We start from the raw sequence: 24274 nt of genomic DNA on the forward strand, positions 1-24274 counted from the left end.
TCTGAGAGAGGACTTGAATTGGTCTTCCTGACTTCAAGTCCAACACTTTTATCTACTGTGCCATCTAGCTGCTGTATGTATGTATGTATATATGTATGCATGCATGAATATGTTGGGCAGCTTGGTGACACAGTAAATAAAGTTCCTGGACCTAGAGTCAGGAAGACTCTAATTCATATCTTAACTTATACACTAGCTGTATGACCCTGGGCAAGTCACTAAACCCTATTTACTTCCATTTCCTCATCTGTAAAATGAGCTGGAGAAGAAAATGGAAAACCATTCCAGGCCTGCCAAGAAAACCCCAGAAAGGAGTCCTAAAGAGTCAGATGTGACTGAAATGATTGAACAACAACTTATATGTTGTATATATCTGTCTAGTTATTTGCATATGTTAACACTTAAATTTTAAAATGTTTTTAAAAAGTATGTTGTCAGTAGAAGGCTGCTCTGAAAGTACTTGTATATTATATTGTTATTTGAAAAAACATTTTCCTCTCAATCCCCCTCCCCACTTTTTGCTGCCTTTTTGTATTGGTAATTATCAGAGTAAGAAAATAAACATAATTTTAAATGTACCGTTGCCTATGTTCCATCCAGCTTGGTTGTAAAATGTTTATTTTTAAAACATGATTTTAAGAACATTTAAGTAAAATACGAAATTCTTTTTTTACAATCAAATCCTTATTTTTAATTTACACAGTCAATTTTAACTTTCTCCCCCAAGTCCCTGCCAGTTTTAATTACTCATTCTTGTCACTTCCCCAAACTCTGTTGCTGAGGAAGAAAAGACATCCATCTTCATAGTTATAATTCTATTTAAGAAAAGTGTTGGCCAATTACCTCCTGAGTAATGACTGCGTAAATGTGTGTGCGTGTATGTGCATGTATGTATGTGTTTGTGTGTGTGCATGCGTGCGTGCGTGCTGTCCCTATGGGCCCTGAAGACTGCTATCAGAATTACTCTGACCTGAAAATGCACTCAAGATTTTAAAACGCTTCTAGTAGGCGAGAGGAGGAAACATTTGCAGCATGGTATTATCGGTCCCATTACCACCCAGGTGTCAAGGAAATGAAGCTTTTCTATTACAAGATGGCAGTAAATCACATGAAGGAGATGACAGCCTCATTAACATGGGCAACGGTATCATAATTTATGTATAAATAACTTTTCTGTGTCAAGCCTTAGTATCATTAAGTTCTTCCAGGGTAGCTTCATTTTTATTTAAAATAATACTAATAATAATGCCATAATGCAATTTTGTTCAAATAAATCCACAGAAGACAATGGCAGCAACAATGGCATTGTGGATTCAAACTGGTTCTGACTTGCCCACAGAATCTCTAGTTTCTTTTCTGAATTATTTTTAGTCAGGCTTTTGGAAATTGGAGACTCCTAAACTCCCTTAACTAATGCTGTTCCTTCCACATTTTAGCAAACACCCTTAAGAGTGACCTTTTCCCTTTTACCCCAATCATCACTTGACATCCACACCTTTGATGATGAGACCTTCTGAACTTGTCTAGCCTGGTCCTCAAATAACAGACATATATTCCATCGCAGAGTTTACCCTCCAAGTCTTTCAAGGTTGGTGGAATCCACCAACACATGCATTCTCCTGGCAGAAGCTTGGAAAACCCAGGATCGCCTCCAGATGGGTGACCTGAGGCCAGCTTGAATTGGCTCAGAAGAGCCAGTTGTTAAGTTTTCAGGTGTGAGTATTTACTCATTAGAAATTGGCATATTCTACAGATCAGGCTTTGATTTGTTGTTTTGTTGATTGTCTGGATTTAAGAAGGTGATAGAGAAAATATCAGTAAAGCAGATTACACTTCAAAGTATGTCTTGGATTCTTTCCCCCTTCCCTCCCCCACCTTTAACATCATACCCCTGCCCTGGGGTCCTTAATAGTCATATTCCAGGTTTGTTACTTTCTACATATTTGGTCTTGAATAAGTCACTTTGCCTCCCTAGAGCTCAGTTTCCTCTCCTGTAAAATGAAGGAGGGGCTCAAATGTGATGTCCTTTATGGTCCCATACATCTCTAAATATATAATCAGTGAGATACCTGAGGAAAATTTTATTTTTTAAATTAAAAAAAAACTTTAATTAGCAAGCATTTATGTTCTCCACCCTCCCATAAATTAAGAAATAAAAATAAAATCATTGTAACAGATATTCATTGTCATGCAGAACACATTCCCACATTTCCAGGAAGATGTTAGAAGAATTATTTTAAATTAATACAAAATTAAGCGTTAATACATTAATACAAAATTTTAATTAATACAAAATTGAGCACTTAAAAGTCCTTTATTAAATGTGAGGCATTGTTTGGCCAGTTCATAAAGAAAGAGTAAAGGAAGAGAGAGAGCTGAGACTAAGACTTCAGGTGTAAGAGTGATTTGCAAAGGAGAAGGAGCCACACAAAGAGAAGTTACTGTGATTTTTTTCCTGCCCTCTATCTGATTTACCGTCTCCTTTATTAAGTTACTTTTCCTCTTTTCTTTTTTTTTTTTTTGAATGCTTCCATTTTTCTGTCAGCAAAGCTAGTTAAGCTGTGCTCAACCTAATTGAGGCTGTTGTGTAAATTGTCAAAAATCAATTCAAAGCGCAAAAAGACTGAGCAGCTGCTAACTATTACTCATCATACTAAAAATAGCAAGTGGGAGAGTTACCAGTTACCTCTGTGGCACCTCCATCTATGCCTGTTCACCAACTTCTCTTTTCATTAAAATATCTACCAAGAATACTTTTACTCTAAAGTAGAGGTTATTAACTTTTTTTGTGGCGTGCACCCCTTTGACAGTCTGGGAATACCTATGAACTTCTCAGAATAATGTTTTTAATTTTAAATTTTTTTTTTTGCTTTTTTGGAGGGGCAGTTGGGGTTAAGTGACTTGCCCAAGGTGACACAGCTAGTAAGTGTTAAGTGTCTAAGGCCAGATTTGAACTCAGGCCCTCCTGAATACAGGGCCGTGCTCTATTCACTGCACCACCTAGTCACCCCAGAATAATGTTTTTAAATGCATCAAATAAATAGCATAGATTTACAGAGGAAATAAGGCATATTGAAATAGCTGCCAAAACATTTTAAAAATCAAATTCATGGATCCTCAGTTAAAAATTCCTACTCTACCCTCAACTTTGACCTAATAGAAAATTGGAATCTGGCTGAGTCTCAGAGAGTGTTACCAGTAGGTGCTGAATGTCCATTGGTTTAACTTACGCTGTGATGGATGAGCCACTTGGGTACCCACTACAAGAGTACCAATATCTCTTGGTAGCAATGACTTATAAGAGTCCAGCAGAGTAGACACTTGAAAACCATGGCTGTTTGTGAAGAAAGGTTAAGATCTTGGATTCTCATCTTCTTCTAGTTGGGCATGTAGCTAAAAGAGATCCCAAGCTGTTGCCACCAGGAGCCTTTCAAAGGGACTGCACACCCTCCAGTCTACCTGAAATTCTAACACAATCAACCCAAGCTCATCTACGGCAACTCCAGATTAGTAAAGGTCTGTTGGCCTTACTAGTTTCACTTTATGTGCACTGGTGGGGAGGAGATGTTAGAAACTTCTAGGGTCTTGTAGGAAGAGAGTACAAAGGTTCTTTGGGACCTCAGTCCTTCATCTATAAAAAGAGGAAGTTGGACCAGGTGGGCTGTAAGGTCCCTTCCAGCTGCTTATCTTGGAACTTATGAGGCCTGTTTGTACCACTTTAGAGCTGCTTTGATGGTGGGCCATTTCACTTGCCCACACCCACTGCCCCTCTTCTCACTCCAATTCAGTGATGATAATTACTGACATTTATATAGGGCTTTAACAATACTTTACTCAATACTTTACACAACAACCACATGACGTGTAAATACTGCGTAATCATCTTTATTTTATAGAAGAGGACATTGAGACCAAATGGTCAGAGGAGCCTTGATCTAGAGCTGGAAGGGCCCTCATCTAGTACAACTCCCTCATTTTACATATGAAGAAACTTCAACAAGCATTTTTTAAGAATCCACTATATATCAGGCACTGTACTAGTACTAAGAAAATAGAAAAATTGTCTCTGCAGTCAAGGAGTTTACTGATTACAGGAGCTCTCATTTATTAAAAATATACCCAAACTCTTTTTTTCTGGAAAGGCATTTTTCTGAAGATTGAACTTGGCTCTTGGAAAGTGATTGTTAAATGCTTCCTGATGGTCGTGATGTAAACTGGCAGATGATTCAGTCGTTAGGTGGTAGGATACAGTCTAGCTGAACAGACCCTTTAAAATTTGCCTGTGTTTTGGATGAATTCACATTTTGTAGGTTATTTTCATGGGGTGATAGACTTAGGAGATCTGGATTCTAGTCTCTTCTCTTGACAATGATTAGCTGATGAGTTTGGGCAAGTCCCTTACCTCTGGACTGTAGTTTCCCTGTCTGTAATCAGTTAATCTGCAAACATTTATTAATTTCCTACTAGATGCCAGGTGCTGTGCTAAGCTCTGGGCATAGAGAGCTAAAAATGAAATCTCTCTCTCTCTCTCTGTCTCTGTCTCTCTGTCTCTCTCCCCCCCTCTTCTCTGTCTTAGTCTCTCTCTCCTGTCTGTCTGTCTCTTCTCTTTCTTTCTCTCTTAATCCCCCCCTCCTTCTTGCTCTCCCTCTCCCTTTTCCCTTTCCTTCCTAGTTTCACTTCTGTTTTTATAAGGAACTCCTGGTATGAAAAATTCCCTCCACAGCCTGTAATTTACAGTCTTATAGAGATCCTAGAACTTGAGAGGTTAAGTGGCTGACCCTGTGGTCACACAACTAGGAAGTATCAGAATCAGAACTTGAACCCTGACTCCAAGGCCAGTCCTCTGTGTTACATAGCCTCTTATCAGACCATGCTGTTAAGTTATTGAGTAGATTTTCTGGTCTATAAAGATATTAAAGAGAACCAAATGAGACTTCTCAGGTGCTTGCCTTCTTGATTAGAGCCTTCCAGTTGTGTGATGTGCTGTATGTAGGACTATAGAAGAGGGAAAGATGCCAATTCCAGTACCTGCCTGCCTCATCACCTTTATCCGTTATATCTTGGTGCATCTGTTAGCTGGACACTTAGTTGCAGTAACTCTTCCATCTTTTATCTGCCCTACATCTCATCCTCTTACTCTGATGGCCTCGAAATACATGTTATTTCTAGGAACTTTTCAGTTCTGCTTTTCATCTGGAACACTAGTTTAAAAAAAAAGCCAGTTAGCATGTCTGGCCCTGGGCTTTTTCTGAAGCATTTGTAATACAGGGATGCCCTCAGGAAGAATGAGTTTGATGTAACTAATCACTTAAGGTTCTTCAAGAGACACTAAATAAGTTTAAAGCATTAGTATTATTGTTTTTACTACTCCCACAACCTCTAATAATAATGATAAATGAATTGAGTGACTATTGTGTGGGAGACTGTGCTAATCATGGATGTGAGATACATTTAGAACTTTAGGGGAAAAAGTTTGCACTCCAAGTTTAACTGTTCACTTGTCTAAAGAATGGTGCTATATGATCAAGGCTTCAAGTTAAATCCTAACAGGCAATTTTGCTTTCTTCTTTCTTTGCTCACAGACCTTAATCTGACCTCTAACCTTACCAGTCATTTTACAAATGAACTCCATTAGTTACAGGGGGTGCTGGGAAAGAGTGTGGGCGAATTAGCACAAATCCATCAACACTGCTGGAGAGACAGCACAAAATGTGTGCACTATGCTGGACAGGAGAAACATTTTTATATATACAATAGACTACTACTATTGCTAGCTTCTTCTAGAGTAAAATATAATGAGCAATCTTAACTGGTTAGATGTCAAAGAGACCTTAGAGATCATTTAATACAACTTGTTCATTTGACAGATGTAGAAACTCAGGCTTAGAAAAATGCAGGGATTTGTCTAGGCTCCAATAACTAGTAGGTAGCTGGACCTTGACCCTAGGTTCTGTGATGTCCAATCTCACACTCTCCTCTTCTCTATTCTGCCTCACATTCATACCATTCACTATCACTGATTCTAAACAGTATCATTTCTCCAACATTCATAGGTCACATTAATGGCATGTCTGTCTGACAGAAGATTGGCTCTGAACAACAGATTGGCTAGAAAATCTCAGATTAAGTGTCCTGTCAATAAATCAATACCTATGACTTTTCTTCATCCTGTATCCCAGGACTGACAGAGCCTCCTGAAAGCTATAACCAGATTTAAGGCACTCTTTGGGACATTGTTTAGTGAAGTCTATACCCTCATAAGCCCCCATTTGGTGTTCCTCTTTAACAGATCAAACTAAACCAGGTGACACATTAATTCAAAAAATAAAAAGTATTTCATGAAATCGGGTTGTAAGGTAATAACAAGATGGCAGCTGATCTTCTCCCATCAGTTTTCCTTCATTTTTAGCTTGACAGGGTTGGAAATCACAGCTTAGGTTGGGCATTCACGGTATTGGAGGTAGTTAGAGGGCCTGGGTTCAGAGTCTACCTTTCTACTCATGTGACCTTGGCAAAGTTTCTGAACCTCCCTGAGCATCGGTTTCCTAATCTGTAAAATGGCCTCAAAAAGCCCTTTGAATTTTAGATTTGTGAGTGTCTGACTATGGGTCCTCATCGGTCGAAGTCCAGACCATATTCTAGCATTCTGCAGTGCTGTACTCTAAATGTAAACATTCTCCTTCACATTCTCCATTCAACTACTACAGTTCCTTACTTCATTTACCACCCTAGGTCTCCATGCTTCCTACTCTCTGCAAGGTCTCAAGACAAAACTACTACTTCATCTGGTCTCTCACTTCTCAGTGTCTTTGCTGTACTGATTCTAGTGCTCTCCCAATTCCCCTTCCGAAGTCAAATCTCCTTTATTTCACTAGCTTTTGCTTATGAGATTGCCCAGTGACTCTCTTCTCAAACTTCATGTACTGAAGACTCTTAGCCACAGCCTTCTGGAAGATGTAAGTCCAGAGCCTCTCTCTTAATAAGGCAAGGTCTCTTGTCCCCAAGGTATTGTGGGGGTATAGAAAGCCCCCTTGCCTCTCCTTTCTCTGGTTCCCTTTCTGTTGACCCTCTTAACTCAATGGACTGTCCAATTGCAGAGGCAGCAAGTATGTTACAGGCTTGTGTATGGGTGTGGCAACAATCCAAAGTTTTTATGGTTCTCTATTCCTTTCTCATTTTGATTAATTTTCACTCTCAGTGGACTTTCCTAACAGCTATTCAGTGAAATCAGAACCTCAGTCTTCCTGGACTCCCAGGCCATAGATAAACATAGCTCAGGAGGGGGGTGCTGTTGGATAGTGGGAAACACCCTGGTTCTGATTATTCTCTCTCTTCAGGGAGCTTCTTTATCACCATCCCCAGTTTATCTTGGACCTCAGATAGACTTTTTCAGATGCCTTTACATGTAAGATCAAGCAATCTTTTATGAAATAGATAACTTCTGCCTGTCTTTATGAATCTGCCTCTGGATTTAAGTTCTTCCTCGAGACACCACTCCTAGAGGAATGGGAAAGCAGATAACTTTCCTTGGAGGGGAAATCTATTAATCCCTTTCCCGGTTCACTTTTAAGTGACTAAGGGATGAAGAATGAGGCACATCATTCAAATTTATCAACATTCCTTTAGGATGACCAAGACCAGTCTCACAAGACCAGGCCACATATATCTTAAAACTTCTGACCTTTTTCCTTCATTCTGCTGTGTTAATTGAGAAAAATGAATACATCATCTAATGACTCCATATGAAAACTGAAATGTAGTGATGTTGTGACCCAAACCTAAAAAAATTTAGACTCAGAATATCATTGTTTGATAGGACCTCAAGAGATTCTCTACCCTGTTGAAAATCATACATCTTCTTAAGTAGAAAAAGAGTAGCAACTGAATAGTAAAGAAACCATAGCCATGAAACAGATTTCCAGCAATAAGTACTTTGAGAAGCTTTAGAATGTGGATGAACATGGCGGTGTAGAAAAAAAATGCAAAATGAAATTTGGAGTCTACCTACCACCCAAGGCAGCAGCTGGGAAATATCCCATACCTCACATGTTGTCTGGTTTAACTTGCACAGAACAAAATTTTCTTACACAAACTGGTTATCACTGAGCTGCAGCAGAACATGGCCTCATTGTCGTCGTATCAGACGATAGTCCATATGGCTGCAAATGTGGAAGGAGAAGATGACAAGCCGAAAGTACGGTACTAGTGCTGGTTTTTATGTGAATGTCACTGAAAAACCTTGGAAAACCAGCCATAGGATGGACTCATATAATGAATGAGAAGCCTGAGCTGCCAAATACTGATTTTCCAGCTGACCCACAGAAGATGTCTTTTTTTTTTTTGGCCATTCTGCAGAAGTCCTGGGAGCTCTGATTTGTACTTTAAAGAGTCCCGGAAAACACAAATCTGTGTCAGTATTCTCTCCAATGTGCAATACGGTGCTCTGTCTTTGGGAAGAAAAGGACTTCAGTGGATATGTAGGATAAGATCAAAGTAAATGGGAAACATATGATGCTTCTCATCTTGTGAAGTCTTATCCAGATTCTGAGTTGGACATATTAATTGATGAAGGCAAAGAACTGTTCCTTAAAGATTGGAGGTTACTTCCTGACAACTTTATAACTACCTGTGTGGAATGGAAAATTCCAGTTGTATTTAGATTGCAAGAGGGATATGATCATAAATGATCACATCAGATATGCAAAATATATGAATGCGTAAAGCTTCATATGAGTAATCTCACAATCATAAAAGTTACCATGTAAACAGAATTTTGAAGAGATAGGGGTTATACATTAAAAATCTCTGCCTGTGAACCATCAGTTCCAATTTTTATCAAAGACTGACCATCTTCTAAATAAATATCAAGTAATCTGATTATTTTTTTCTCATAAGTACTCTGATAGAAGACATCATAACTTAGGATCAGTTTGAAATCCTTGTTAAATTAAGTTTAAAGGATCACAGACTATGTAAATGATCACAGTTGAATGTAAAGAGTACAGTGATTCAATTGTACTTGAGGGTCTTGAAAATTAGTTGTTGGTTTAGTTGTTTAGTTCTCAAAGAACTAAATTATGGAATTGTGTCTCAGTAACAGAATAAAGAGACTTAAATGCAAAAAAGAAAGAGATCATGTGATCCAACCCTTTTATTTTTCAGTTGAGGAGAGTGAGACTAGAGAGAGAGAGACAAGCCAAGTGATTGCCCCAATATCACTCAACCATTAAGTGGCAAACCGAATAGGCTTACAATATTTGGAATGCTCCATGGAATAGTGAACCTAAAAGGCCTGAGTTCTATTCTTGGTTCAATCAGCCAATGAACAAGTAATTATTAAGACATTGTGATAATCAATACAAAACAGAATTAAAAAAAACAAAACAAAACAGCTCAAAAGAGGGGCACTGAGACATTAAATGACCTGCTCATGGTAACTCAGCTAGTAAGTAGCAGAGTCAAAACTTAAACCCAGGTTTCAAAAACAAGGCTAAGAAAACAGTAGTGAAACAACTCCTCTCCTCAAGTATCTAATATTTTATCAGGAGTAAACAACATGTACATATGTACACTATACAAAATTAGAACATATACATAATGAATACAAGGTAGTTTGTCACTGATGATACCAGTAGTTAAAGAATCCTGGGAAAGATCTCTTATTACAATATGGTTCTGAAGGAAATGAGAGATCTAAAAAGGAGAAATAAGGAGGGAATGCCTCTGCCCCAGCCCCTGCCCAGCCCTGTGACCTTAGTGAGCTTCTCGGAACCTCAATATTTTAATTTGCAAAATTGTGATAATAGTAACATTTTCATAACCCTTTAAAGTTTGCAAAGCACTTTACATATTATATCTCAATTGATCCTTATAGCAACCCTGTGAGGTAGGTGCTACTATTAATCATTTTACAGCTGAGGAAACTGAGGAAGATAGGTTGGGGACTTGACTAGGATCACACAGCTATTAAATGTGTAAGGTAGGTTCGGACTCAGGTCTTCCTGATTCAGTCCAGCACTGTACTACCAAGCTACCAAATAATGCCTTCCTTATGATACAATAACAAAATGGCATTTATATGTTGTTTTAAGGTTTATAAAGAGCTGCACATGTTCAGCTGAGTCTCAAAGATATCTGGAAAATATGTATAACAGGGATTATACTTTGGGAGAGGGAGTGTGGCAGGGCATCCCTCTATGATGAACCTTTGGTTCACAGCCCTGAACTAGAGTCGTGGGGGTACTTTTGGCCCTTCTGGCTTAAATAGTCTCCCTTCCCTCCTCCCTCTATCCCCCACTTTTGACTTGTGAGCCTACTAGAAGGAGACAGATAATTGAGAAAGACAAAGCATTTCAAAGGCATTTCAACAAAGGTCCTCTCAGCAATCACGCCCAGGTTTGATTTGTCTTCTCTGAGACTACCTTTCTCTTTCTCCCTCCCCCTTTCCCCTTAGACCTGTTATGGGACACCCATTTCTAAAACAGTAGGAGTTGAATTAGATTCTTTAGAGGATAATAAAGTGCTGGGGTTTAAAAATACTGTTCCCTTCACTTTGAACAGCTACATTATTATTCCATTGTCACTAGAGGAGCCATTCACTGGCTGTAAAAGAGGCTTTGCCTCCAGATCAAAAGAAAGGAAATGCAGGATTGCTGCTGGGGCTCTCTCTTCCTGACTAGGGCTTTTTCATTCTTCTGCTTTGGTTTTTCTCCCCTACTCCAGTCCATGGTTTGTTGTTAGATCTACTTTGGATTGGAAGGGGACCTATCCCTTTGATATGACTATAGCTATTGAAGAGTTTTTAGAACTTCCCTTTTTAAAGACACATATTTTATAAAGATTTTTTTTTTTGGTAACCTTCCAACGTATTTTAACATAGAATTATAGATTTAGAGCCTGAAGAGAACTTTGTGGTCATCTGGTCCAACCCTTCCTTTTTTTTTTTTTTTAAAGATTTTTTTTGTTTTACATCAGATGCATTTCCAGACATACCCTTTCTCCTCTCCCATGCCCAGTAAGCCAATCTCACCCAGTGAGATTAAAAAAACAAAAGGAGAAAAAAAGTTCAGCAAAACCAACCAATGAATCAGTCCAAGTCTGATAGATAGCACATGCAATATTTTACACCACTAGATTTCCCCCTTCCTCTTCCCTTCGGATCATGGGATCAGATTTAGGGCTAGAAGGGACCCAAGAGAACATCCAGTCCAAACCCTTCATTTTACAGTTGAAGAAACTGAGACTGAGCATATGTGCCTTGACTAAGATGACACAGCTAGCAAATGTCTGAGTCAGTGCTTAAAATCAAGTCTATCTGACTCCGGGCCCAATCCTCTATCCATTGTGCCACCTAGTAAAAGGAGAAAGATTAATTTTCTCATCTCTTCAAATCTTGGTCATTAAAATTACACAGTGTTCAATTGCATTTGATCTTCCCATTTACATTGTATGTGTTATTTTCTTAGTTCTGTTTATTTTACACTATATCATTTCATACAGGCATTTCCATGAATCTCTAAATTCTTTGTATTTGTCATTTTGTAGCAGAATAATAATTTATTTTTAATTAATTTTTTATTTATTTCATTTAATATTTCCCAACTTCGTGTAAAAATTTTAAGTATTTAAAATTTTTTTTGAATACCAAATTCTTTTTCTCCCTCTTCTCTACCCACCTCCTTGAGAAGGCAAGCACTTGGATTTGGATTATACATGTGAGGTCATACCAGATATATTTTCATATTAGCCACACTGCAAAAGAAAACACAAACAATAAAAAGGAAGACAATTTTTAGAATTATGCTTCAATCTGCATTAAGAGTTCATCAGTTCTCTCTAGCGTTTTTTCACCACGTGTCCTTTGAAATTGTCTTGGATCATTATCTTGATCAGGGTACTCTCAGAGTTGATCATCCTTACAGTATTGCTCACTTCACTTTGCATGAGTTCATATAAGTGTGTCTAGGGTTCTCTGAAACGATTCTACTGGTCATTTCTTATAGCAGCACAATAGTATTCCTAATGGAATCATATACAACAACTTGTTCTGAAAAACTGTAATTGATGGGTCTCCCCTCAATTTCTAGTTCTTTGCCACCACAAAATGAGTTGTTATAAATATTTTTGTACACATAGGTCCTTTTCCTTTGATTTTTTTTGGGGGGGGAATATAGACCCTAAGTATTATTGCGTCAAAGAATTTGTGCTGTTTGATAGCCCTTTGAGCATAGCTCCAAATTGCTCTCCAGAATGCTTGGATCAATTCACAATTCCACCTGTAGGGCATCAGTGTCTCTATTTTTCTATATCCTTCCAACATTTGTCACTTTCCTTTTCTGTTCTGTTTGCTAATCTGATAGATGTGAGGTGGTATCTCAGAGGCTTTAAAATTTGCATTTCTTTAATCAGTGATGATTTAGAACATTTTTTATTTGACTATTGATAGCTTTCATTTATTTTTCTGAAAACTGCTATTAATATCCTTTGACTATTTATCAACTGGAGAATGGGTCTCATTTTTATAAATTTGACTCAGTTCCCTATATATTTGAGAAATAAGGCCTTTTTCAAGGTCTTTGCAACTTGTTGCAATTTTCCCCCCAGTATCTTCTTTACCTTCTAATTTTGACTTCATTGGTTTTGTTTGTGCAAAAGCTTTTTAAATTTAATATGATAAAAAGTATCTATTTTGCTTCCCATGATCTCTTCTATCTCTTACTTGATTACTATATGTGTGTGTACATATGTATGTATGTATATATATATATGTATAGTATAGATTTTGTGTATTGGACAGGGATGACCTTGTAGAAAAGAACACTTGGATTCAAGAATGGCCTCTAACACACACTAGTTGTATGAACCTAGGGAATCCCATAAACTCTCAGTGCTCTAGGCAACTCAGAAACTCCAAGTTGCAGGGAAGATTTCTACATGTATTAGTAATGAAAGTTTTCTCATCTGGTAGTTCCCTATATATTTGAGAATATATATATATATATTAATAGATCTGACAGATACATTTTACCATGCTCCCCTGGTTTACTTAATGATATTTTTTTTTTTTGAGGGGGAAAGGTAGGGCAATTGGGGTTAAGTGACTTGCCCAAGGTCGCACAGCTGTTTTTTTGTGTTAGTTAAGTGTCTGAGGTCAGATTTGAACTCAGGTACTTCTGACTCCAGGGCTGGTGTTCTATTCACTGCATCACCCAGCCCCACCCCATGATCTTATTCTTTATGTCTAAATCATTTATACAGCAGAATAATAATATCATTAGATTCATGCTCTGTAATTTGTTGAGTCATTTCCAAATCACTGGGCAGCTACTTTATTTGCAAGTTTTGCTACCCATAATTTTACAGATGTGGAAACTGAGGTCCAAAGGTAAGCACTTTTGTGAAATAAAAATTGAAGAAAAGATTTCCATGAAAGAAGTTATGACTTTGCTATATAAATTTGTTCAAACCTAAGAATTTGGTTTGGTGAAAGGGTATGGGGGAGAGACATCTGTGATACTCAGGTTGCTGAAGCCCCTGACAGACCTCAGACCAAATAACAGAAATCAAATCGAATTTCTGAGTTGGAAGCGGCCTCAGTGACTAGCTCCTTTCTAGATTATTTCCTGGAAGAAACATCAGTCTGTAACAGGGTGTTTTTGTAAGCTCCAGCAAGTAAACATAGCTACTGTGCTGTGTTTTCCCAGAATGTTTGCTGATGTCATCATTATCATCACCATCATCCAGAAATACTAGTTGAGTCCCTGCCATGGGTGTGACAGATAGATAGAAGAGCCTGCTCCTGTAGGAGAGAGGAAAAACAAGCCTATGTTACATGTACATACACATACTCCAGAGATCTTTGATTTCTGATTTCCTCTGGGGAGTTATTCTAGTACCCTTGTGAACTGCAACCTTGCCCTAGTAGAAAGTCTTGATGAATTGCTGTAATTGACACATTCATCACCCAGTGGCTGCCCAAGTCCTAGTAATGAGTGTATCAGAACTTGGCTATACTGATTCTAGGTGCTGCTTGGTAGGACCCATGGGGGCTTGGAGTCTGTTTTCATGCATAGCCTTTGAGAAGTCTTGGTAAGGCATCTAAAGAGGATTTTAGAGGAGATATATATGCTATAGAATCACTTGTAGATCAGTTTATGAAGTGTATCCTTACAATAATTGCCTGTGTTATCTTAAGCAAGTCCCTTCTCTATGGGCCTATTTCCTTACCTGAAAAATTCGGTAGAACTAGATGACAGTTCTGAGGGGCAGCTAGGTGGCTTGAAAACTAGAAGACTCATCTTCCTGAGTTCAAATCTGGCCTCAGACATTTACTAGCTCTGTGACCCTGGACAAGTTGCTTAACCCTATTTGCTTCTGTGTCCTCATCTGTAAAATTAGGTGGAGAAAAATGACAAATCACTTCAGTGCTTTTGCCAAGAAAACTCCATACGGGGTCACAAAGAGTCTGATACGACTGAAATGACTGAAGAACAACCATAAAAAGATGACTTTTGAGGTCCCTTCCAGTTTTTTTTTTTTAAAGCAATTGAGGTTAAGTAACATGCTTAAGGTTACATGGCCAGTTATTTTTGTGTGGATGACAGGTATCTGAGGCTGGAACCGATCCCGGGTCTCCCGACACCGGGGCCGGCGCTCTTACTCACTGTGCCACCTGGCTGCCCCTCCCCTTCCAGTTTTAATCTATTTTTTTTAATGATCCTATGAATAACCTTTGGCATAAGTAGTGTGACTATTATGATCATTGTTCTTACATATGAAGAAACTGACCCACAGCTACTGAATGATGACTTTATTGGCTACAGAGATTTAGTACAACTATCTACCAGGGTCAAGATAAGCACTAGAATATATCAGCTTAAGAGGTTTAACTTCTGCTTATACAGTAATTTTAGAGCAAATGTATATTAGTAGTTGAAAATGGTTCTCTATGCAAGTTAATACTTTCCCTGTAATTGTATGTATTTGTAAATGCCATATCCATTTATTTTGCAAACTCCCTTTTCTATAGACAATGCATGGGTTCATTTTAATCCTGAATTAGGAAAGTTATTATTGGTCATCTTTTACCCTAGACTTAGCCAAGCAAATCTTTATTACAGCTGGGTCACAGATTTGGACATGTATTATTGTATACTGCTTTGAGATTACCAAATGGGTGTATTTTACATGGACTAGGCTGATTACCTTGATGTAGGGAACTCCCAGATGAGAAAACTTCTGTTACTAATACATGTGGATACCTTCCCTGCAACTTGGAGTTTTTGAGTTGCCTAGAGCACTGAGAATTTATGGGATTCCCAGGTTCATACAACCAGTGTGTGTTAGAGGCCATTCTTGAATCCAAGTGTTCTTTTCTACAAGGTCATCCCTGCCTACTACACCAAAGCTGTGCCTGTTTGTCCTTTTATCTCCTTATCTTAATTTTTTTTAACGAACTTGATATGAACTGAATTTTTTATGAACTTTTATGATTTCATTTTATTTGATCTTGATAGACATCACAAAATATAAACATTTCCATAGACAAACAAGGACAGAAAGAGGATGGTATATGAAACTGCAAATCAACATATTAGTACTAACACTCTCCTGCTCATCATTCTTATTTTATGTAATTTCTTTTCTTTTTCACTGACCTGTGATCCCGGCCTTTAAGGAGTTTACAATTCTAGTCAGTACCAGGAAGAGGATCCCTAAATGCTCATATCATGGTAAATTTTGGTAAAAACCATTTTCTCCCTAATCAGCTTTATTATTATGAGGTAACTGGGTGATATAGTGGATAGAGCAGTGAGGCTGGAGTCAATTAGGAATAATTGAGTGCAAATCCGGCCTCAGATACTTACTAGTTGTGTGATCTTGGGCAAGACACTTAATCTTTGTCTCAGTTTCCTCAACTGTAAAATGGGACTAATAACACCATCTACCTTCCAGGTTTTTGTGATGATAAAATGAGATATTTTAAAATTGCTTAGTACAGTGCTTGGCCTAGAGTAAGCACCTTATGAGTAGTAACCATTACTATTGTTATTAACAAGAATAATAATTATGAGGCAGATGGATAATCTACTGTCTGTGCCTAGGAAATGGTCTCTGCCCTCAGACAGCTTACATTCCTCTGATTTCTGATAGGAAATGAAGCAGTTCCTAAAGAAACTCCATAAAAAGCTATCTTTTCTGACTTGGTTTTTTGTTTTGTTTTTGTTTTTTGGAGCAGGGAAGGTAGGGCAATTGGGGTCAAGTGACTTGCCCAAGGTCACACAGCTAGTTTTTTGTGTTAAGTGTCTGAGGTCAGATTTGAACTTGGGTCCTCCTGACTCCAGGGCCAGTGCTGTATTCACGGCGTCACCTAGCCACCCCTTCCGACTTGTTTTAGGGTTATCTGTCCTTTTGAAATTCTAGCATCTAGTTTCCTAAGCTGAGCTCTAACTGTCTGAAGAGCTCCTAATGAAAAATAAACAGATTTTTCTGTGTATGCTCTAATTAATAATAATAATAATAAACTAACCCCAGGTTATTCACAGTTTCTGTCATTCTGAGCAATGCAAGAACATAGGAAAGCAACTAATATCTCATACACACTTTTTGAACTGGTATAAATAATGCTTAAGCAAGGGAATAATTCACCTAGGAATCTTTATTAATGTGTCAGATGTTCACTAGTAAGGACACTTTTAAGACTTGAAAAGATATCTTTGGTAGTAACTAATTCCCTATTTGTTTTTCCTTTTTTTGCTACACAGCAGTTAGCCTTGATGGTGCTAACATGTCAAGATTTGTCCTGTATACATATGAAGTCTGGAACTTGATATCTTGTTGGAGATTAGAAATCTCTGCTGAGTTTGTTTGGGTTTTTTTCCTCCTCTTATATTGGTGAATATGGGGGAAAGATGGAGACTTTCTGTAGAATGGAAATTAGTCTTTAGAGTGAAGGGATTGATCCCTAGAAGGTCAATATGATTCTGAGATTCTTTCCCTGGATTTTCAGGAATGCAGTAATGCCCAGAATGAAACAGGAGGAAGAGAGCAGAACATTGGGTTGTCTTTTTGTGAAACAGCAAAATTCCTTTAATAATACAAACTTCTCCTTGAAAGAAAAGCTTATCTTATAAAGAAATTACCAACATTTTAATTTTCCTTCTGTCTAGATTTTGTCCCATATCCCTGATCACCTTTCCAGAGATTTATTTCTTGTAATTGTGGGTTTTTTTAAGAAATAAAAAAGGAAAATGAGATTATTATTTTTTTGTAAAACCAACCAACACATTAAAAAAAAAAATCTGACATTATATGCAATGTTCTACCAGATTGTCTAAGGAGGCATGAACTGACCTAGCTAGGATCTGGGTGAGATTGGGCTTGTGAGTAACCCCTGGCTCAGGACAGGAACACCAGATTTTTTTTTTAAAGGAAAAATTGGAGAAGGAGAAGAAGGGAAAAGAGAAGAAGAGGAAGAAGGAAGAGGAGATGATGATGATGACAAGGAAGAAGAACCTCTAAAAGGCAGAAAGTTAATCTGTTGGCTGAGGATATCTGGAATGTCACCATCCACTAAAATTAAGGGATAAGTTTTATATCAGGAAGCATATACAGCTTCCAGAATTGGAATTCCCACTTTTGTGGATGATGGGAGGCATTGGTGAGAGAGATGAAGTAGAAGATGCCTAACTTCTTCCTTTTCCTTGTCATTTAATTGTGTCCAACGATGTTTCAGTGGATGATCGTAGCTATCAGGGGTTATGGGTGACCATTTACCTTTTATTAGCAGTAGATATAGTTCTATATGAGCTTTTGAGCAAATTTTCATAACAATATAAGAGTCACTGCTTCTTGGCTGATAAAATAATGATATACAACAGTGCCGAACAACCAGTCTGATCCTGCTTTGCCTGTCTACCCTTCTCCTAGCTCCAGATCAGAGAGCATAGGCTGTATTTTGATAAGGCTATGGTGCATCTCTTACATAGACCATACCTCCCCTAGGGAGCCTAGTTGACTCCTTTCCCTACTAAACTAGTGGGCTCCTTCTTTGATGAAGGTTAAAGGAAGTGTTTGCTTAGGTTGGGCTAGAGGTGGCATCTGTGACCACAGAACACCCTGCTAACCGCTTTCCCCATTATGTCAGATCCCAAAGGAAGCTTCTGAAGCTTTGGATTATGACGAATGAGCTAGAGATGCACAGTTGCAGGCAAACAAAGGGAATGTGAAAAATGAGAAGAGCTCAGTGTATAAGAGGCCCTTACTATGCTCTTCTTTCAGACCTGGGCCTCTTCAGATTTTAGTAGGATGGGGTCAAAGGCATGTATACCAAAGGTGTCAGATGAATTCTACCAGTGGCGCCAATTTGCCTGGGGCAAAACCAGACTTTTCTCATATTTTTCTAGAGCACATTGAATCCCTCCTTGTAGCACCAGTGCAATATTTACAGTGCCCACGATCACGATAAAGACTATGACTATAAATATCTTATCACACATGATTGCAGAATATACCAAACTCTCCATAGAGAGGACAGAACTGAAACATTTATTTAGACACTAGAAAACTCAATCCCCAAACCAGTAAGCCCATTCCATCATAGTACCAGAGATATTAAGTAGCCATAATAACACTGAGAGCCACAGCATCCTTCAGCCTTCCCACAAACCAATACAAGATCAGTCTTTACTCACAAACCTCTTTCTCTCTCCTTGCTTGAGCACCTCTCACTCCACCATTTCTCTGGCTGTGATTCCCACTTCCCTTCAGCAAACTCCTCCCACCACAGGCTCCATGTGACTACATCCAGCCTATTGGGGCAGAGAGTTCTATCTTCACAGCAGGGAAGCTTCCTGTGGGCTCTGCTCCATCCTTCAGCAAATTTCCTCCATCACAGGCTCCATGTGATTACGCTCAGCCTATTACAGGGCAGAGTTTACTTTCAAAGGGGGGGGGGTCTTCAAACTCCCTCAAGGACTATTAAGGGGCAGGGAAGATCTTCAACTTCCCATTCCCATTGCACTCCTTTATTCCTATAATACCCTACCTTGTATGATTCTCATTTATGTATACAATACTTAGATGTATACATATACATACATATATACATGTAATACATAAGTGTGTATGTATGTGCACATACACACACAGAAAAAGAGAATTACCTTCCACCATTGAATTCCTATGTTCTGCAAGAGGTCTTTCACAAAATTTCCCCATCTTCCCCTATTGCTAGAATCCTTCCTCTGAGAACCTGTTTTACACTGTTATATATACTATATGTACATAGTTGTTTTCATATTGTCTCCCTCGTTAGAATGTAAGCCCCTTGAGGCAGAAGACATGTTTTTGCCTTTCATTGTTTCCTCATCATTTAGCACAGTACCTGACACATAGTAAGTGCCTAGTAAATCTTTTCTTGTTGATGGTGATAGATTATACATTCTTTGTGGACAGGGATTACATAATTGTCCATCTCTATATTGAGCTTATTTTTGGTACCTGATAAATGCTATTTGAATTGGCATGATCATGGTAAATATAGTCTTTGCCACTTTTTTCTTGAACTCTGTGTAGGTCCTGTTCTGTGGTTCCCATCTAGGTTCAGGTTAGTTTCAGGTTGATGTACACCCGCTGTTTCCTTTAGGTACATAGATCATAGACCACAAACTGCCAATGATGTGCAAGCTCTAGTAAGACCAATTCCTTTGGAAGGGTTTCTGGTATAGTCCTGGCAACAGTTTTCCTGAAGACCACTGAACCTGTGGACCACTTTACTTGTTTTGATACAAACCAGAGGTTTGATCCCAGGGATATAATTTTGACCCTAGCGATCCATGAAGACAGTATCTTAAGGAATAGAGAAGTTGTTGTCTGCATTGGTACGGGGAGTTGTCATACCAGTGAAATATTGGATGGGAATAATACTTTTAAGTGCTTAGTTCATGGGATTATTGTAAGAGACAAATGAAAAAAAAAAGTATATAAAAACTTTATAATCATAAATAACTATATATAGGTGTAAGCTTACTTTTTTTATAACTGACAACATGGGCTTTTTTATGATTTTCAAAATGCTTTAAATTTTGGGAGCTATAGGTAATATGCCAGTTTTACGAATGACAGTACTAAAGGCTAGAAAAAATGACTAGTCTCTGGTCACATGACTTTTAAGTCTCAGGAGCAGTATTTGAACCCAGATCTCCCTACTTCTGTTCTTGTATATTCAGCAGCAGAATCAGCAGCATTTATATATCCCTTTAGGGTTTGAAAAATACTTTGTTATCTCTCTGAGTCCTCATTACAGCCCTGGGAGGTAGATATTACATACCTTGTTTTACAGATGAGGAAACTGAGACATATAGAGGTTAAATGACTTCCCCAGGGTCAACCAGTTTAAAAATGTCTGAGGCAGGATTTGAAAGGCATACTCTCCACTATTTCACACTGCCTTAACTGTTATTATGCTCATCTAAATGTACATGATTTGTTTTAAGTACAATTAGATTATTTTTCTTTTCTAAGAATGTGGTTGGCCCTGTATAGAATTCTTAAGCTGACAGTCTTAACAATAAAGGAACTGGACTTTCTCTGTATTGTTATTCAAGGTCTTCTGAAGATCTCTGATGTTTCCTCATGGCCTAGGAGTGACACAATTTCTCCCTGGCTGTGCCAGTCATAGGCAAGCTGTGGCAGGCTCTCCTTCTCTGGAAATAACAGTAATGGTGATCATAATAGAAATAGACATTTATATACTACTTTAAAGTTGGCAAAGTGCTTTTAAATACATTATCTCCTTGGAACCACCGGAGGATGGAAAAGCTTTAAGTAATAAACCCATTTATTTGAGATCCAAGTAAGCTCAATCAATCAATAAGTATTTATTGTTATTGTTACTATTATCATCATCTATTATTAGCGATCATTATTGTTGCTACTACTAATAATGGTTAGCATCCATATAGTGGTTTAGAATTTTCAAAGTGCTTTCCATCTATTATCCCTTTTGAGCTATCTTGGTTCCTCCTGTGTGCTATGCAAGTTCTGAGATACTCGTCCTCAAGTTGGCTGATTGGTGGTGAATTTTTTGGTCACAACTCTACTAAGTTGTGAGAAGGTTATGCCAGTGTAGGGAGTAACCACAGCAATGAAATTACAGATCCTTGAAGTGGAAACAGAAGGAATTAATGGTGTGTAGTCACCAGGTGACTGACTACTAAAAGAGACCAGTGTGCTACACAGCTTGTCTAAGTGAGAAAAATCCAGTTTCTGCTCTTTGGGGCCAGGGTTTTGGAGACAGTTCACAGTTCTTGTGGCATTGACATCATAAACTTCTGCTGTTCTTCAGAGGATTTGAGTGGTATTATTTTTTAATATTTTAATCAGATTTGCTGCTCCCCCTTTACTGTTAGAAACTAAGGCAGCATAGAAGAAAAGGCAATGTTTTGGTAGAACATGTGTTTTTATGATGACTTTGTACTCTGAAAAAACATTCGCCAAGTTTTAAATGGATAAGTTTCAAATCCATAGTGAACAAAAATAACATGATGAAATCATGTCAACTGACTTTTGTTTTAGACCAGGCCTAAGAAATTAAGGGAATGGCATCCTCTGACCTATTCCTTAATGGTGCAGTGTTCCTAAGTTGTGTGCTTTGAGGAAGGACAGTATAGCTGTGACCTGGATATTCAGTTATAATGATTGGCTAATTCTCAGTTATGGAATGTGATAGCTGGTTAAAAAAAATTGTAGATCATTTAGTCCCCATCATAGGATTTGGAACTAGGGAGGCTGGGGTGGAAGTGGGGGATGGGGAGGAAAAACTAGAGATCAGTTAACCTGATGAAGTCCATGGATCTTCTCTCACAGCATTTGGAAATGTACATAGGATTGCAAAGGAAACCAAAATTATATCAAAAGATATCTGTTGAATTATTTTTTTTAAATGTTCATGGACCTCAGGTTGAAAATTCCTGATCTAGTCCAACCTCTCCCATTTTGCATGTGAGAAGACAGTTCTAGGGAGGTGCTATTCTGTGCACTCGTAGATGAATTATAGATGCTGATAGATGCAGGTTGTCTGTAAGCACTCTTGAGACTCCAAGTCCAGGTAAGGATTTACAAAAGGTTCTGGGCCTCATTCCTTGTTCCCACAATGGGATGCATTTATCGAGTACTTTAAGATGTTTGAGCCACTTTACAGCCTTTGTTTATTCCCACTTTAAAAATTCCCTTTATTATTCCCACTTTACAGATGAGAAAACTGAAACTTAGGGCAGGTAGGTAACTCAGTGGATAGACTATCATCGTCAGTCCTGGAGTCAGAAAGATTTCTTTTCCTGAGTTCAAATCCTGCCTCTGACACTTACTAACTGTGTGACGCTGGGCAAGTCACTTAACCTTGTTTGCCGCACTTTCCTCATCTGTAAAATAAGCTGGAGAAGGAAATGGTAAACGACTCCATTATCTTTGCCAAGAAAATCCCAAACGGGATCACAAAGAGTTAGACACAGCTGAAATGACTGAACAAGAAAAAAAATGAAAACATAAATGTCATACAACCCAGGTCATCTTTATTCCAAGCCTACCTCTCTATCCACCACCTCTTGAATGAAAATTAAGTCCCTTTGCTTGTAACTTCTATATTTCCTGTCCCTCTCCCTTCCCCAACTGAAAGGGAAAAGAAAAGTGAAATAATTGTGAGAGATCTATACAGCTGACGAGCTTTTGTTCTCCATCTAATATGTACTTCATGCAACACAACACTGGAGACTGCCGTTGAGCTGCATTGCCTTGCTTTCTCCCTCCTCGCCCATTTAGACTGGATTAATAGACTTCTGTAGCTGTAGACCACAAGCTGCTTCAGAACTCCCGCTCTTTAAACCAGTGGGAACCCATCTGAAGCTCTTGAAAGCTACTTTATAAGGGAAGCTGTTGTCCTATGAACACGTTAGCAAGCTGTCATTGTAACTTTGTCAGCACGCTCATCGCGGAGCATCTGCAAACGAGTTTTGAGTCTTACTAATTATTCATAAACACATTTTTTTCTCTCCTTTTTTTCTCCTCTCACCACCAAAACAAGAAGGAACCTTACTTAGTGTTGGACTTGAAAGAGTGAAAAAAAAATAGCAAGAACAAACAGGTTTTAGATTTCTTGGGGGAGGGGGAAAGAAGAAGAAAAAAAATCTAAATTCTTTGTTTTAAAAATAGAATGTTTTTTTTATCATTGTTGTTGTTGTCGTTGAAGTCTCAGAGACATCTGTTTAGAATAAATGCCTGACAGATTGCATTTCTACCAATTTTAGTAGTAAAAACCCATCTGAAAAGCTAGACTTTCCAGTGTTGGTAAATATGAACAGAGCTTGTACAATTGTCATTTTTAAGATAATTTCTCTTTTTGGATGGGAGAATACACATTTGATCTTGATAAATGCTTCTTCCAAAGCACAGTTTCCCTTCCAGAGTAAGTGGGTGCCTATCACAACATGATACATTCATGAACAGCATGAAATCATTCAAAGAGATATGACAGTTAGTGACCTTTGATTGAAAATATATTCTTTGGCTAACACCGAAAACTATTATCATTCATTTTTCTTCCTTCCCCACCTTCTAGTTGAGATTTGGGAGAGAGGGAGGGTAGAGAAAAGAGATGTTCCCTACAGTTTTAACAAAACTTGTCTTAGTTACAGTTTTTTCCCCACTCATTTCAGACCTGATTGGTATCATTATCCCAGCTCAGGAAAGCAGTGTTCATTCATTTTTTTTCCCTCGTTCTGCTGCAGTCTGAGTTTAGTAGCTAATGCAGAAAGCATTGACCATAAATAAATTGTGTTGAGATTCAAGCAGCATTTGGAGTCTTTGCTTGTATTTGTTCTGGTCTTTCTGCACTGCATTCAAATTAGCCTCAAAATGCTTTTCAGGGTGTTTAATGTCCTGCTTTAATTTAGCTTCATACTCTGGATAGAGTTCACCTAAGTCATTGAAGTATAATTAGGATTATAGGATCATAGAATTAAGGTTATGAGTCACTTTTGATGTTGTCTAGTCTACTTCACTCATTGAAATGAAGAAATCAATATTTATATAGATGGTGAAGTGACTTGTCCAAAGACACATAACAGAGCTGGGATTTGAACATAGATCCTCTTCAAAATTGCGGGGGGGGGGGGGGGGGAGGAGATGGGATGGCTTATTTTTTTTAACCACTGTGAAGCAATTGTGAAAGCAGTATGGCAGATACAAAGAATAAATGGGACATTGTAATTCTAGCTCT

The 24274-nt window shown here is 38.2% G+C and overlaps 1 protein-coding gene and 1 pseudogene across 1 annotated transcript in view; both read left to right on the forward strand.

The window, feature by feature from the left end:
- EXT1 (exostosin glycosyltransferase 1) overlaps window positions 1-24274 on the forward strand; it is a 367673-nt gene that overhangs the window by 220407 nt on the left and 122992 nt on the right. The gene's annotated exons all lie outside the window — the stretch shown is intronic.
- On the forward strand, window positions 1033-14239 carry LOC138155994 (S-formylglutathione hydrolase pseudogene; annotated as a pseudogene).

The sequence above is a fragment of the Petaurus breviceps genome, unplaced genomic scaffold (genome assembly GCF_028583685.1).
Source record: "Petaurus breviceps papuanus isolate PSGF00001 unplaced genomic scaffold, PetGlider_PUasm1.0 98, whole genome shotgun sequence".
In the NCBI taxonomy this organism is placed as follows: domain Eukaryota; kingdom Metazoa; phylum Chordata; class Mammalia; order Diprotodontia; family Petauridae; genus Petaurus; species Petaurus breviceps.